This window comes from Rhodamnia argentea, chromosome 8 (genome assembly GCF_020921035.1).
Source record: "Rhodamnia argentea isolate NSW1041297 chromosome 8, ASM2092103v1, whole genome shotgun sequence".
Taxonomy (NCBI): Eukaryota; Viridiplantae; Streptophyta; class Magnoliopsida; order Myrtales; family Myrtaceae; genus Rhodamnia; species Rhodamnia argentea.
In genome coordinates this window covers 10,332,867-10,345,405 of record NC_063157.1, presented here as the reverse complement: position 1 = coordinate 10,345,405, position 12,539 = coordinate 10,332,867, and the positions used below count along the sequence as shown (strand labels likewise).

The window sequence follows — 12,539 nt, the reverse complement described above, 5'->3', positions numbered from 1 at the left end:
TTGAAGAATGAATTGCCGATGCCAAAATCAATTGTACTGATAAACTACGGTGGTAGCATCGCATGAAAAACAATAATAAGAACAGATGACCGGTTGATTTGGTGCCCGATTTTCCTGCATTAATCGATAACATCAAATTGATTCGATTCCAAGTTCTGAACCTTGGCCTTTCAAAACTCTTGATTGGCTTACTTTTCAAGGAGTGTCCGTGCATGTGGATCAGGCGTACATCAAATTCACAAACTATTGGCAACGAAAATTCCTATATATATATATATACATATATATTCACTGTTACGACTTTTGGCTCGTAGAATTTCACTATGATGCCTCTAGACGATTTCAAGGTATTCAATTTGTGATGCTTTTGTGTATTTTGTGAGCTCGAACTTGTACAGATAATTAATGAAATACTACCTACAACGGGTTGTTTGTAATAGAAAATACGGTGAAAGCCACTAAAAAATTATATACTATTCCTTCAGTGACATATTTATTTTGAATTTTTTTTTGTGACACGAAAAACTCAAAACTTATATCCATGCGAAGCATTTACATCAAACTTATATTAGGATGACATATTTACTCAAAACTTTTTCTTGGTCCCACGAGTAAACAACGATTTTGTTCACATGAGGGAGGAGGGCAACAAGGAGATGGGCAGATGCCTGCATGTCGTGGACGTCCTCAGGAAAGGCCTGCTGATGCAGCCTGAGGAGGTCCAGCCCGAGCTGGAAAACGAGGAGTCTCTGGCTGGCGAGGAGATTATCCGGTCAGCCACCAAGCTCGAGGCCTGGATCCGATTCAAGAAGAGCAAGACCGACAGCCTCAGGGACATCTCCTTCTCCAAAGGGGTCCCGAGGCTCCCCCTTATCGTGGTGGACGACACCACCAAATCCATGTTCCTCAACCTCATGACTTTCGAGCGCTTGCATGTCGAGGCGGGGAACGAGATCACATCCTACCCTTCATGGACAACATCATTGACGATGAGCCGGATGTCGCGCTGCTCCACGCCCAAGTCATCATCCAGAATGCCGTTGGGAACAACAAGGAGGTCGCTAAGCTATTCAAGTCGCTCTGCAAGGAAGTGCCGCTCGAATCCAACAAGAGATTCGACGCGGTGCAAAAGAAAATCAGTGAGTACCGCAAGCAGCCTTGGAACAAGGGGAGGGCTACTCTCAAATGCTGGGGGGCTAATCTCAACCGCACCTACTTCAGGAGTCCTTGGACTATATTGTCTCTCATCGCCGCCATCTTCCTCTTCATACTCACCATAATTCAGACAGTATATGCTGTGCTCGGCTACTACTGAACCCTCCTGTTGCCTCTGTATAATAATTTCTTTCTTCCATTTTTGGGTTTTTCCTATAATGGCCCATACCTCACCGGCAAGCTGGGCAAATTGGGCTCCTCAGATCATGAACTTCTGCAAAGGAAGCAGCACCTAAATTCTGCGCTTCCCCCCCCACGCGGGCTACTTGTTAAAAATTAAATCAAATTCATGAATGCTATCGATACATGTACTATCTCAAGACTTATCGTTATAATTGTATAGTTTTTCAAGAGTCATTATTATGTGAGTCTTTCAAGAAGTCTGTTCGTATCTCAATGTGTAGTTAATGCTATGTATATACATGCGTCAATTTATGTTTCAACAATAGATCAAGAGTCTTTTAATAAGCTTATATAAAGGTGTGTCTTGTAACCATTTTAATATAGGTGAATCGATTGTGAATACAGATATATGAAAAAACTTTCTTTGGTCTCATCCTCCTTTGTGATTTTTTTTTTTTTTTTTTTTTGGAAAAAAAAATATTTCATTAACTCAAAGTAGAACTCAGTTTCTTAACATCTAAACAAAGGATTTTTGACCAAAAAAAAAAAAAAAAGGATATGTAAAAGGACTTGTGGGGGCTTACACAGCCAATTAACGGGGAGGGGTTTTTTTCGTTGGGCTTTTGCAATCCAGACTATCAGATGATTGGCTCCACGTGGACGATAGGCTAAGTTCAGATTCTTGTACTGGGCCAATTTTTGCTTGCAGACATCCACCCAGGCCCGCACGTTCCACGGGCTTTGATCTGCGCCCGAAATATAGCTTATCAACGAAAGGCCATGATGGCCATCACTTTCCAGTGTTAGCTTCGGTTCAGTTCGTGCATTCAACTCCCAGTTTTCTTCCAAGTACACCAGCGACTCCAACAAGGCCAGGGTTTCAATTTCAATCGCAGAAGAGGCTAGCTTCGTTTTTGCAAATCCATCCACAAGGCAGCCTTTTGAGTCTCGACACACCCCTGCAACTGCTCCTTCCCACGTTCCTTCAACCAAAGATCCATCTATGTTTAGCTTGAGAGATACAGTTGCTGGAGGAATCCGTTGTACAGGTAGGTAGGTGGCTTCGAAAATTAATTCCCTTTTTAGCTTTTGTGTTCCATCTAAGATAATTTTCCTGTGTTGCGAAGGGCTGCTTCAATTACTGAGTTTGGGTCGAGCTAGGATGCACGGAAGAATGGCCTCATTTCGTGCCTTCCAAATGTGCCAAAGAACTGATGCAATTTCCTCCTCCGATGATGAGCTGGCCGTCAATTCAAACCTTTCTGAGATCCACTTATCAAATCGGGCTATGGTTTGGTGCGATATGGTAATTTTCAACCTCGGCTCAGTCCATACCTTCTCGGTCCAGGGGCATAACAAAAGAATATGCTCTACCGTCTCAGGCGCTTGGTGGCAGAGAGAACAAATGGGGTCAGGTAAAACTTTCCTCTCCTCTTAAATAGATTTTCCTTCGTCGGTAATGCGTTTTGGCATGCACTCTACAGAAAAAGACGAACTTTGGGATAGACATGTGGTTTCCAAATTTTCCCCCATAGTGATCTTGGTGTCTGATAAGAGGAGGAAGGTTGACTGATTTGCTTTTGCTGGTTTTGTTGTTGTAGTCTATTATAGGAGCTCTTCACGGAAAACTCCCCTGATTTATTTCTTATCCAGATGAGCCTATCCTCCCCTGCATCTTTGCTTAATGGAATTGCTTTAATTTCGCTCACTGCATGCTCTTCAAACAATTCATACAGCCTGTGTTCCTCCCAAGTCATATTTCCTTGGTTGATCAGTTCCTGCACCAAAATAGGATCTTCCCGGTTTGATAGTCCGCCTATCACTCCAGTTGACAACCATCTATCCTTACGAATATTTATGGACTTCCTGTTACCCACCATCCATCTAACATCTCCAATAACAGCTTCTTTAATTATGATCAGACTTTGCCAACCCCATGAGGGCCTAGGTCCCCTCCCTGCATTCCAAAACTTTCTCCTATGAAAGTAGAGGCCTTTCAATAATCTGCTCTAAAGGGCTGTTGGTGAGTTTACTAATCTCCATGCTTGCTTTCCTAACATCGCCTTGTTGAAAGTAATAAGATCTCGAAAACCCAGCCCTCCATTATCCTTTCTAGTTTTCAGAATTTCCCATCTCTTCCAATGCATTCCCGATTTGGCTTCGATTTTTTTCCATCAAAAATCCGCGATCTTTTTTCAATGTCTTTGCAAACAGAGATTGGGATTTTGAATATGGACATGGCATACTGTGGTAAAACTTGTACTACTGTTTTAATGAGTCTCCTTGCCAGCCTTGGACATTAGCGTCTCCTTCCACGCCTCCAATTTCATGTTTAGATTGACCCCAATCTGATGGAATCCCTAAGTACTTCCCCGTCTTCTCGATGACTGGAACTCTCAGTTCATAAGCCATATTCTGGCGCAAGGATTGTGGACAACCACTGCTAAAATAAAATCCGAACTTGTTCAAATCGATGGCTTGGCCTGTGGAAAAGTGATATTGGTTCAGAACAACTGCTAGGTTTTGGCATTCCTCAATGCTTCCATCCAGGAAGAAAATAGCATCATCGGCGAATAGAAGATGAAACAGTGTAGGACAAAATCTATTCAATTTTATTCCTTTAATGCTGCCATCTACAACTGCTTTTGAAACAAGGTGGGATAGAGCACTTGCCACTAAAATGAAAAGGTAAGGGGATAGGGGGTCCGGCTGCCTGATTCCTCTAGTTGGGTGGAAGTATTGTAGCGGCTCCCCATTAAATTTCAACTAAAGGTTACTGTGGAAACACAATACATAGCCAAGGAGACCCATTTTTCACAAAAACCCAATTTTAATATCCAAGCTTTGAGAAAGTCTCATTCCACTCTATCAAACGCCTTCTGCATGTCAAGCTTTAAAACTGCCTGGAATTTCTGTTTTCTTTTTCTGATCCTCAACTGATGCAAAACTTCCTGAACTATGAATATGTTGTCTTGAATTTGTCTCCCACTGACAAAGGCGTTTTGTTCCCTGGGAATAAGCTCAGAAAGCCAAGGCTTAAGGCGGTTTCCCATAACCTTAGAAATTACTTTATAACCAAAATTGCACAGGCTAATCGGTCTGAACTCTCAGGATTAGGCACTTTGGGAATGAGGGAAATATGTGTCATATTTAGACTAGGATCGAATGTACCTATGTCAAAGAAGGTTTTCACCATTTGGAACAAATCATGCTGAATGATATCCCAATGATTCTAATACAATTGGCCATTTAAACCATCCGGACCCGGGGCCTTTTGTGCACCCATTTGAAACACTGCAACTTTAACTTCCTCCATAGATGCATCCGCCATCAAGGATTCGTTCATTCCTTCTTGATAAAGACTGAGCACTGGTCAAGAACTGATTGGAAGTCTCTTCCCCCCTCTGAGCTATATAATGACTGAAAGAATTCAATTGTGTGTTGTCGTAACACATTGGGCTTCCGACACCAGTTCTGGTCGTCTATCTTCAGCATTGAAATTTTGTTCCTTTGCCTTCTTTACACAGTTGTAGCATGAAAATACTTTGTGTTCCTATCCCCCCCCATTTTGGCCAATTAATTTGAGATCTCATCCCCCAATACATCTCCTCCCGTCTCCACAGTTTTTCTATTTGCCCAGAAATGCTTTCAATTGCTTCCTTGTGGCTTGTTCCTGTTCTGCGATTAGTAATTTCTGTGAGTTGGTTTTTTAGGGCCTCAATTTGACGGTAAGCTTTGGACAATGTCCTCTTGCTCCACAATTCTAACTCGCTTGTAACCTTTCTCAGCTTACTAAGAAAATTCTGCTGATTGGTTTTCGGATCATTCCATGTTGCTCTCACTATTTATCCACATTCCTTGTCTTCTAACCAGTAGGCTTTGAATCTAAATTTTTTTTCCTCTTTACCCACTTTGGATACAAAGAAAGGATGATGGGACTGTGATCCGATCCAATTGCCGTCAACGCAAAGGTTTCGGCATTAGGAAACATAATCCTCCAGTCTAAGTTGCAAATAGCTCTGTCCAATCTCTCTTTTACCAAGGCATCCCCTTCTCTATTATTCGCCCATGTATAGGTGCACCGTTTTCTTTCAATATCCAACAAGGAGCAATCTTTCAGAAAATCATTAAAAGCCTCTAACCTGTAATTATCTGTCATTCGTTTGCCAACTTTCTCCCACTGGTATAAATTTCATTAAAATCACCTATGCAAATCCAGGGGAGTCAGTTATTAGCATGGATCCCTCTCAGCCGTTCCCATAACAGTAGTCTTTCCTGGAAATTAGTTGGCGCATGTAGGAAGGTTGTTCTCATAGTCTTCCCTGTCTCCACCTCCTTGCATACTACATCGATATACTCCTGCGAGCTACCCATAATATCCAGACGGACCTCGTCATTCCACATGACTGCTAACCCCCCAACAATTCCGACTGGATTTACTACCACCATGTGTTTAAACTGAAGTTGTTTTTTCACACGCTCCACAACACTCTCTTCATTTTTTGTCTTCATAAGAAACACGATAGCGGGCCTTTCTTGAGTCACTAAAACTCTCAATGCCTCCAATGTCAGGGGGTGTACCCAACCCCCGACAATTCCAGCTTAAGATTCTCCTATGCTCAAAGTTTCGTATGAACGCCGTGGCTTAATAGGGCTAAGCACCACAGCCCATACCTTCCCGACTTCCACTTTGTGACTGGGATTTTCCAAAAAGAGAATTTCTTCCAAACAGTAGGAGCTAATGCCCTGGATACCGTAAGAGATAAGTCTCCTAATTTTTCAGGTGCTCAAGGAGAGTCGCAACCCTCAAATTATTCTCGTAAGTCTGGTCCATCTTTACTTTGGTTTATGCAGGTTGATTATCAGGGAAAACAGAAGCCCTGCAATGTCCATCTAAACGGCTGCAAGCTAGCCACACCTCCCACTATTGCTTCACGATTCCAGAAAATCAATGGATGGAAAGTGGAGGCCAGTCTCCTTACCTGATACGGCGTGACTCCATCAGATAGTGGCTCAACCTGGGACAACTCATGGGTGTGGAAGCGAGATTTAAAGACATGACAGGAGCATAGGTTGAAAGGCTGATTCACTGGTAAAGTGGATGGAAGGAGCTCTTAGAAAGAGATTGTATGGGGGATTGGTGAGGGGAATAAAGGGAAATGGTGTGGTTCCAGTATTGAGATTAGGGTTTGAATGGGAAGACAATATGATGGTGAGGAATCTGTGTAAATTTAGGGTTAGGGTTTTGGAATTTGGGGGTTTTTAGGGCAAAACTATCTCCGTGTGGGATGGAGAGGGCTCTTACAGAGAAGGTAGAGAAGAACTTCCATAAGGAAGACAGGTGAGACGGGGGAGCCATCTCCCTTCGTGAGTTGAGTAGTGAGTGTTTGTGTGAGCCCCACTTTCGATTTATCTCATCAAATAGGGCAAAAGAACACTTGAAATGCTAATATTTATGTACGGCGCTCACTTTAGTGTAAATAAATTTTTTTTATCACTTAAGCGTCAATTTTTTTGAAAAACGGATATTTTAGTGCCAAGTCCGACGTGGCTTGTCGGAAATCACGCATGGCGCACACGTGGCTTGCAGGTGATCCTAATAAGCAATAATAAAAAGCCAAAAAATAATAAGAAATTTCACCTAATAAGCTAAAAATTGAAAAAATAGAAATAGTTAAAAAAAAAAAAAAAGATGGAGCCCTCTGTTGTAGCTTTTGCCGTTGCCGTCCGGCCATCACCAAGAATGGCCGGTGAGGGGCGGGGCATGATCGAGGGGGGTCAACGGGGCCTGGGGACTCCCGTTGAGGGCTCGCTAAGGTCGGCGAGAGCAACGGCCAAGCCTCGAGCCAACGCTGGAAGAGGCCGGTCGGGCCCCGCAACGGCGAGGCTTGACCTTGCCCAACTCCGGGCGAGGTCGGCCTTGCCAACCTTGGCGAGCCCTCGACGGGAGTCAACGAGCCCCGGTGACCCCCCTCGGCCATCCTTCACCCCTCGCCGGCCATTGCCGGCAATGGTGGGGGTGACAGTTGCAAGGGCTCACGACTTTCGCCGCCGCATCTCACACTTACCTTTTTTTTCTTCATTTTTTGAGGTTATTTTTTTGTTTAATTTGGTTAAGCTTAACTATTTTTTAGAGAGGCCAGCAAAGGGATAGCAAACTTTTCCATTTTCCAGCCATAAAGGGATAACAAACCAATTCATCTTTGTGTGATATTAAGTACAATTTTTTTTTCATTTTTTTGAATTTTTTAGGCTATTTTTCTGTTTAATTTTAATTTTTTTAAAAAATTAACTATTTTAACGTTGAAAAGTCCACGTGGCATCCATGTGTGTTGATTTTTTAAAAAAATTTGACATGTAAAATTAAAAAATAAATAAATAAATGCCACATGTACCGTTTGGCCTTAATTAGCACTTCGGTGGTCATTTTTTCTTCGATGTGGCACTTCGGTGATCCAAAAAAAAAATATTTGCACTAAAATGAGCGTCGTATACAAATATTGACGCTTCGGTATTTTTCTCGTCCATCAAATTGGTATTAGAGCTTATGGTGTGTGACCATGGCTTCAACAAACACTCAGTTTCCTCTTCAATATCCTCATCTTACCAAAGAAAATTTTGATAATTGAGCTTCTAGAATGAATGCCTTGCTCGGTGCTCATGGTGTATGGAAAATGGTCAACACCGGCTATGATGAGCTGATGAAGCCACCTTGAATCAGAATCAAAGGAATGCCCTCGAGAAAGTTTGAACAAAAGATCAACTCACCATGTCAATCATCTCTCAAGCCTTGGATGATTCGACATTCAAGAAGGTGTCGAGCGCCACGACGTCTAAAGAGGCGTGCGAGATCCTTCACAAAATGCACCAAGGTGTTGAGAAAGTAAAAAAGATTCATCTTCAAACTCTACGAGGCGAATTCGAGATAATCCATATGAAAGAATCCGAGGTGATTGTTGATTATTTTACAAGAGTTTTGGTTATTGTGAATCAAATGAAAAGGAATGGTGAAGATGTTCTTGATGTTTAAGTCGTTGAGAAGATACTTTGGTCCTTGGACAAGAAGGACAACACATTGTTGTTGCGATCAAGGGATCCAAATATCTCGATGCCATGACGGTTGATGAACTTCCGGGTTCGTTGCAAGCTCATGAAGAGTGACTCAAAAGAAACCACCATGAGTCGATTGAGGAAGTACTCCAAACTCGGTTGACTATCCGAGATGAGAGGACCAACGTGGAGTCCCCACGCAAGTTCGAGGGACGAATCAAGATCGCGATAGAGCCTTAGCCCAAGGCCGTTTTCATGGAAAAGGTCATGGCCAAAAAGGTCATGGCCAAAGCAGAGAAGATGTTGTTCGCAACGTCAATTGACGCCGGAACCAAAGAAGTGCTAGTGGAAGAGGACAGAACTCGAGCTGCCAATGGTATGATAAATCTAAAATTCGATGTTATCATTGTCATAAACTTGGTCATGTGTTGGAGCAAAGAAAGTAGCGGAGCCGACAAAAAGGCACACTTGGTGAATGAAGCCAACCAAGTTCTTATGTTAGCCTACAAAGAAGATAAAGGTGGATAGAGTGATATGTGGTATCTAGACACTGGTACAAGCAACCCTATGTGTGGACGAAAGGAGATGTTTTTTTAATTGGATAAAACAGTCAAAGAGAAAGTCTCGTTCGGAGATAACTACAAAATCACTGTTGAAGGCTAAGGTACAATTCTCATCCGCTTGAAGAATGGTACACGTCAATTTATTACTAATGTGTATTATGCTCCGAAGAAGTCAAGCAACAATTTGAGTTTGGGACAGCTTCCGGAGAAAGGCTACACTGTCCACATGAAAAATTTTAGCGTTGTGCTAAGAGATCAAAATAATAAAGTGATTGCAAGTGTGAAAATGTCAAAGAACAGGATGTTCATTCTCAACATAAAGAATGAGATGGCTCGATGCTTGAAGGCATGTGCTGATAATCGTTCGTGGTTGTGGCATTTGAGGTTGGGACATCTCAATTTTGGCGGATTGAATTTACTTTCTTGCAAGAAGATGGTGTGTGGCTTACCACATATTGATCATCCCGATCAATTATGTGAAGGGTGTGTCCCCGGCAAACATCCCAGAGCCAGCTTTTTGAAGGAAGCAATGTATCGTGCGAATAAGCTACTTGAGTTGATACATTCCGATGTATGTGGCCCAATCACTCCTCATTCCCGTGGTAATCATCGATTCTTTGTTACTTTTATTAATGATTCTACTTGGGAAACTTGGATGTATTTTTTTAAAGAGAAGTCAAAAGTGTTTGATACTTTCAAGCAATTCAAGTACCTAGTTGAAAAGGAGAGTGGCTATTTCGTTAAAGTTTTGAAGACCGATTGTGGACGAGAATTCACTTCAGCCGCATTCAACAAATTTTGTATTGATCATGGTATTCGACGTTTCTTGACGGCACCATATTCCCCTCAACAAAATTGCAAGGTTGAACGAAACGACAAAACCATTCTTGACGTGGTTTGAAGAAAGTTGAAGAGCAAGAATCAGCCAAAGGAGATTTGGGGTGAAGCTATGAAGTGTGCGGTTTATCGGGAAAAGTACACTAGAAGTGCCATAACTTTTGTACGACGTTCACTTGAGTGCTATAACTTTCAAAACGTTCACTTAAGTGCCATAACTTTTAAAAATCGTTCACTTGAGTGCCATGTTAACGTGGCAACCGGAAAATATGACGTGGCAGCCTGAAAAGTTACCGTAGACGCCGGAAAAGTTACCGTAGCACGCCGGAAAAGTTACGGTAGACGCCGGAAAGCCGACGTGGCACGCGCGGAAAAGTTACTGTAGCACTCAAGTGAACGATTTTGCTCCGACATAGCACTCAAGTGAACGATTTTTGAAAGTTATGGCACTTAAGTGAACGTTTTGAAAGTTATGGCACTTAAGTGAACGCCGTACACAAGTTATGGCACTTCTAGTGTACTTTTCCCGTAGTTTATCTGCAAAAACCGATGTCCCATACATGGACTTGAAGGCGTATCTCCTCAAGATGCATGAAGCGGGAGAACACCTAGTGTTTCTCACTTGAGAGGGAGCATTGCCTATGCTGAAATCCCAGATCGAAAAAAATCGAAGTTGGAAGACAAGAGCAAAGAGTTTGTCTTTATCGAGTATGATTCCTCAGCAAAAGCTTATCGTTTATTTGATCCTAACACTATGAAAGCATATGTAAGCAGAGATGTTAAGTTTGACGAATAAGACATGTGAAAAGAGAATCCCATAGTCGATGCAATTGATCATGGTGATTCAAGCCAAGTGGAGTTGGAGGATCACTCTTCACCTTCTTCTCCAATGTCTTCTTCGGGGTTCATCAGCATTGACTTCTTCAAATGGTGTTGATGAACCGATTGTTCCAAGATCAAGGAGATTGTTTGAGATTTATGAAGCTACCGACAAGTTTCATCTTGTATGTCTTCTTGTTGATTATGAGCCTTTTATATATGATGATGCTATCAAAGAAGAGAAATAGAGGAAAGCCATGAATGAAGAAATCGATTTCATTGGGAAGAATCAAACATGGGAGTTCCCCGTCCCGCCGAAGAATCAGAAAGCAATCAGAGTTAAATGGGTCTATAAGGCTAAGAAGAAGGAGAAAGGTGAAGTAACGAGATATAAAACTAGACTCGTCGCAAAGGGATACAAGCAAAAGGCAAGTATCGACTATGGTGAGGTTTTTGCCCTTGTCATTTGCATGGAGACGATGAGATTGATAATTTCTATTGTTGTTCAAAATACTTGACAAATTTATCAAATGGATATCAAGTCAGTATTACTAAATGGCGTTCTTGATAAAAAGATCTACGTTGAACAACCCTTGGGTTTCACCGAAAAAGGTTACAAAGATAAAGTGCTATGGTTAAAGAAAACTCTATATCGGTTTAAATAAGCATCAAGAGCTTGGAATTCCAGAATCGATTCCTATTTCAAGGCTAATGGATTTTGTCGATGTCCATACAAACATGCACTCTATTTGAAGCATGGAAAAGGTGATGTTCTACTGGCTTGTTTATATGTTGATGACCTTGTCTTTACAGGAAATAGTTAGGCAATGATCAATGCTTTTAACGCATCCATAGTCAAGAAATTCGAGATGACGGATAATGGTCTCATGAATTACTTCCTTGGCATAGAAGTGAAGCAAAGTGCCAAAGGAATTTTTATTTCCCAGAAAGGATATGCTGAAAATATCCTTGATAAATTTATCATGAAGGACAGTACACCGGTCAAGACTCCAATGGAGTGCTAACTCAAACTTTCGAAGTTTGATGAAGGTATCAATGTTGATCCAATGTATTATTGAAGCTTGATCGGAAGTTTGAGATATTTGACATGTACAAGATCGGACATCATGTATAGTGTTGGAGTTGTGAGTCGATACATGGAGAAACCAAAATCGACACATCTTAAAGTTGCAAAGAGGATACTTCGCTATATTAAAGGTACTATCTCTCACGGTTTACACTGCTGTCGATCTGAATCTCTCGAGCTTAAAGGTTATTCTGACGGTGATTATAAAGGAGACATCGATGATCGAAATAGCACTGCTAGATTTGTATTTTTCTTGTGTGATACTGCTTTCACGTGGTCATCAAAGATGCAACCAAGTGTTACTCTATCGACATGTGAAACTGAATATGTTGCAGCATCCTTATATGTTTGTCATGCAATATGGCTGAGAAGATTGCTCAAAGAAATTCATATCGAGCAGATGAAATCGATAGAAATTTTTGTTGATAATATTTCTGCCAGTGCTTTGGCAAAAAAATCCAGTATTTTATGAAGGAAACAAGCATATCGATGTTCGATATCACTTTATCTAAGAATAAGTAAAAGAGAAAGAGATTGAAGGCTCACACGTGAAGACAGGAGACCAAGTAATAGACATATTTACGAAGCCTCTCAAGGTTGATGTATTTCGCAAGTTCAAGTGTCTGCTTGGGATAAGCGATGGAAGAGAATTTGGTTTAAGGGGGAGTGCTAGAAATTAAACCAAATTCGTGAATGCTAATGATACATGAACCATGATCGTTTGACTCTCAAGACTTGTCTTTATTATTGTATTGTTTTTCAAAAGTCATTATTATGCAAGTCTTTCAAAGAGTCCGCTCGTTTTTTAATGTGTAGTTAATGATATATATATACGCGTTTGTTCA

At 41.5% G+C, this 12,539-nt stretch overlaps 1 pseudogene; it reads left to right on the top strand.

Moving 5' to 3' along the window:
* The first annotated feature begins 632 nt into the window (after nucleotides 1–632).
* On the top strand, nucleotides 633–1,372 carry LOC125316272 (annotated as a pseudogene).
* Nucleotides 1,373–12,539: the final 11,167 nt, after the last annotated feature.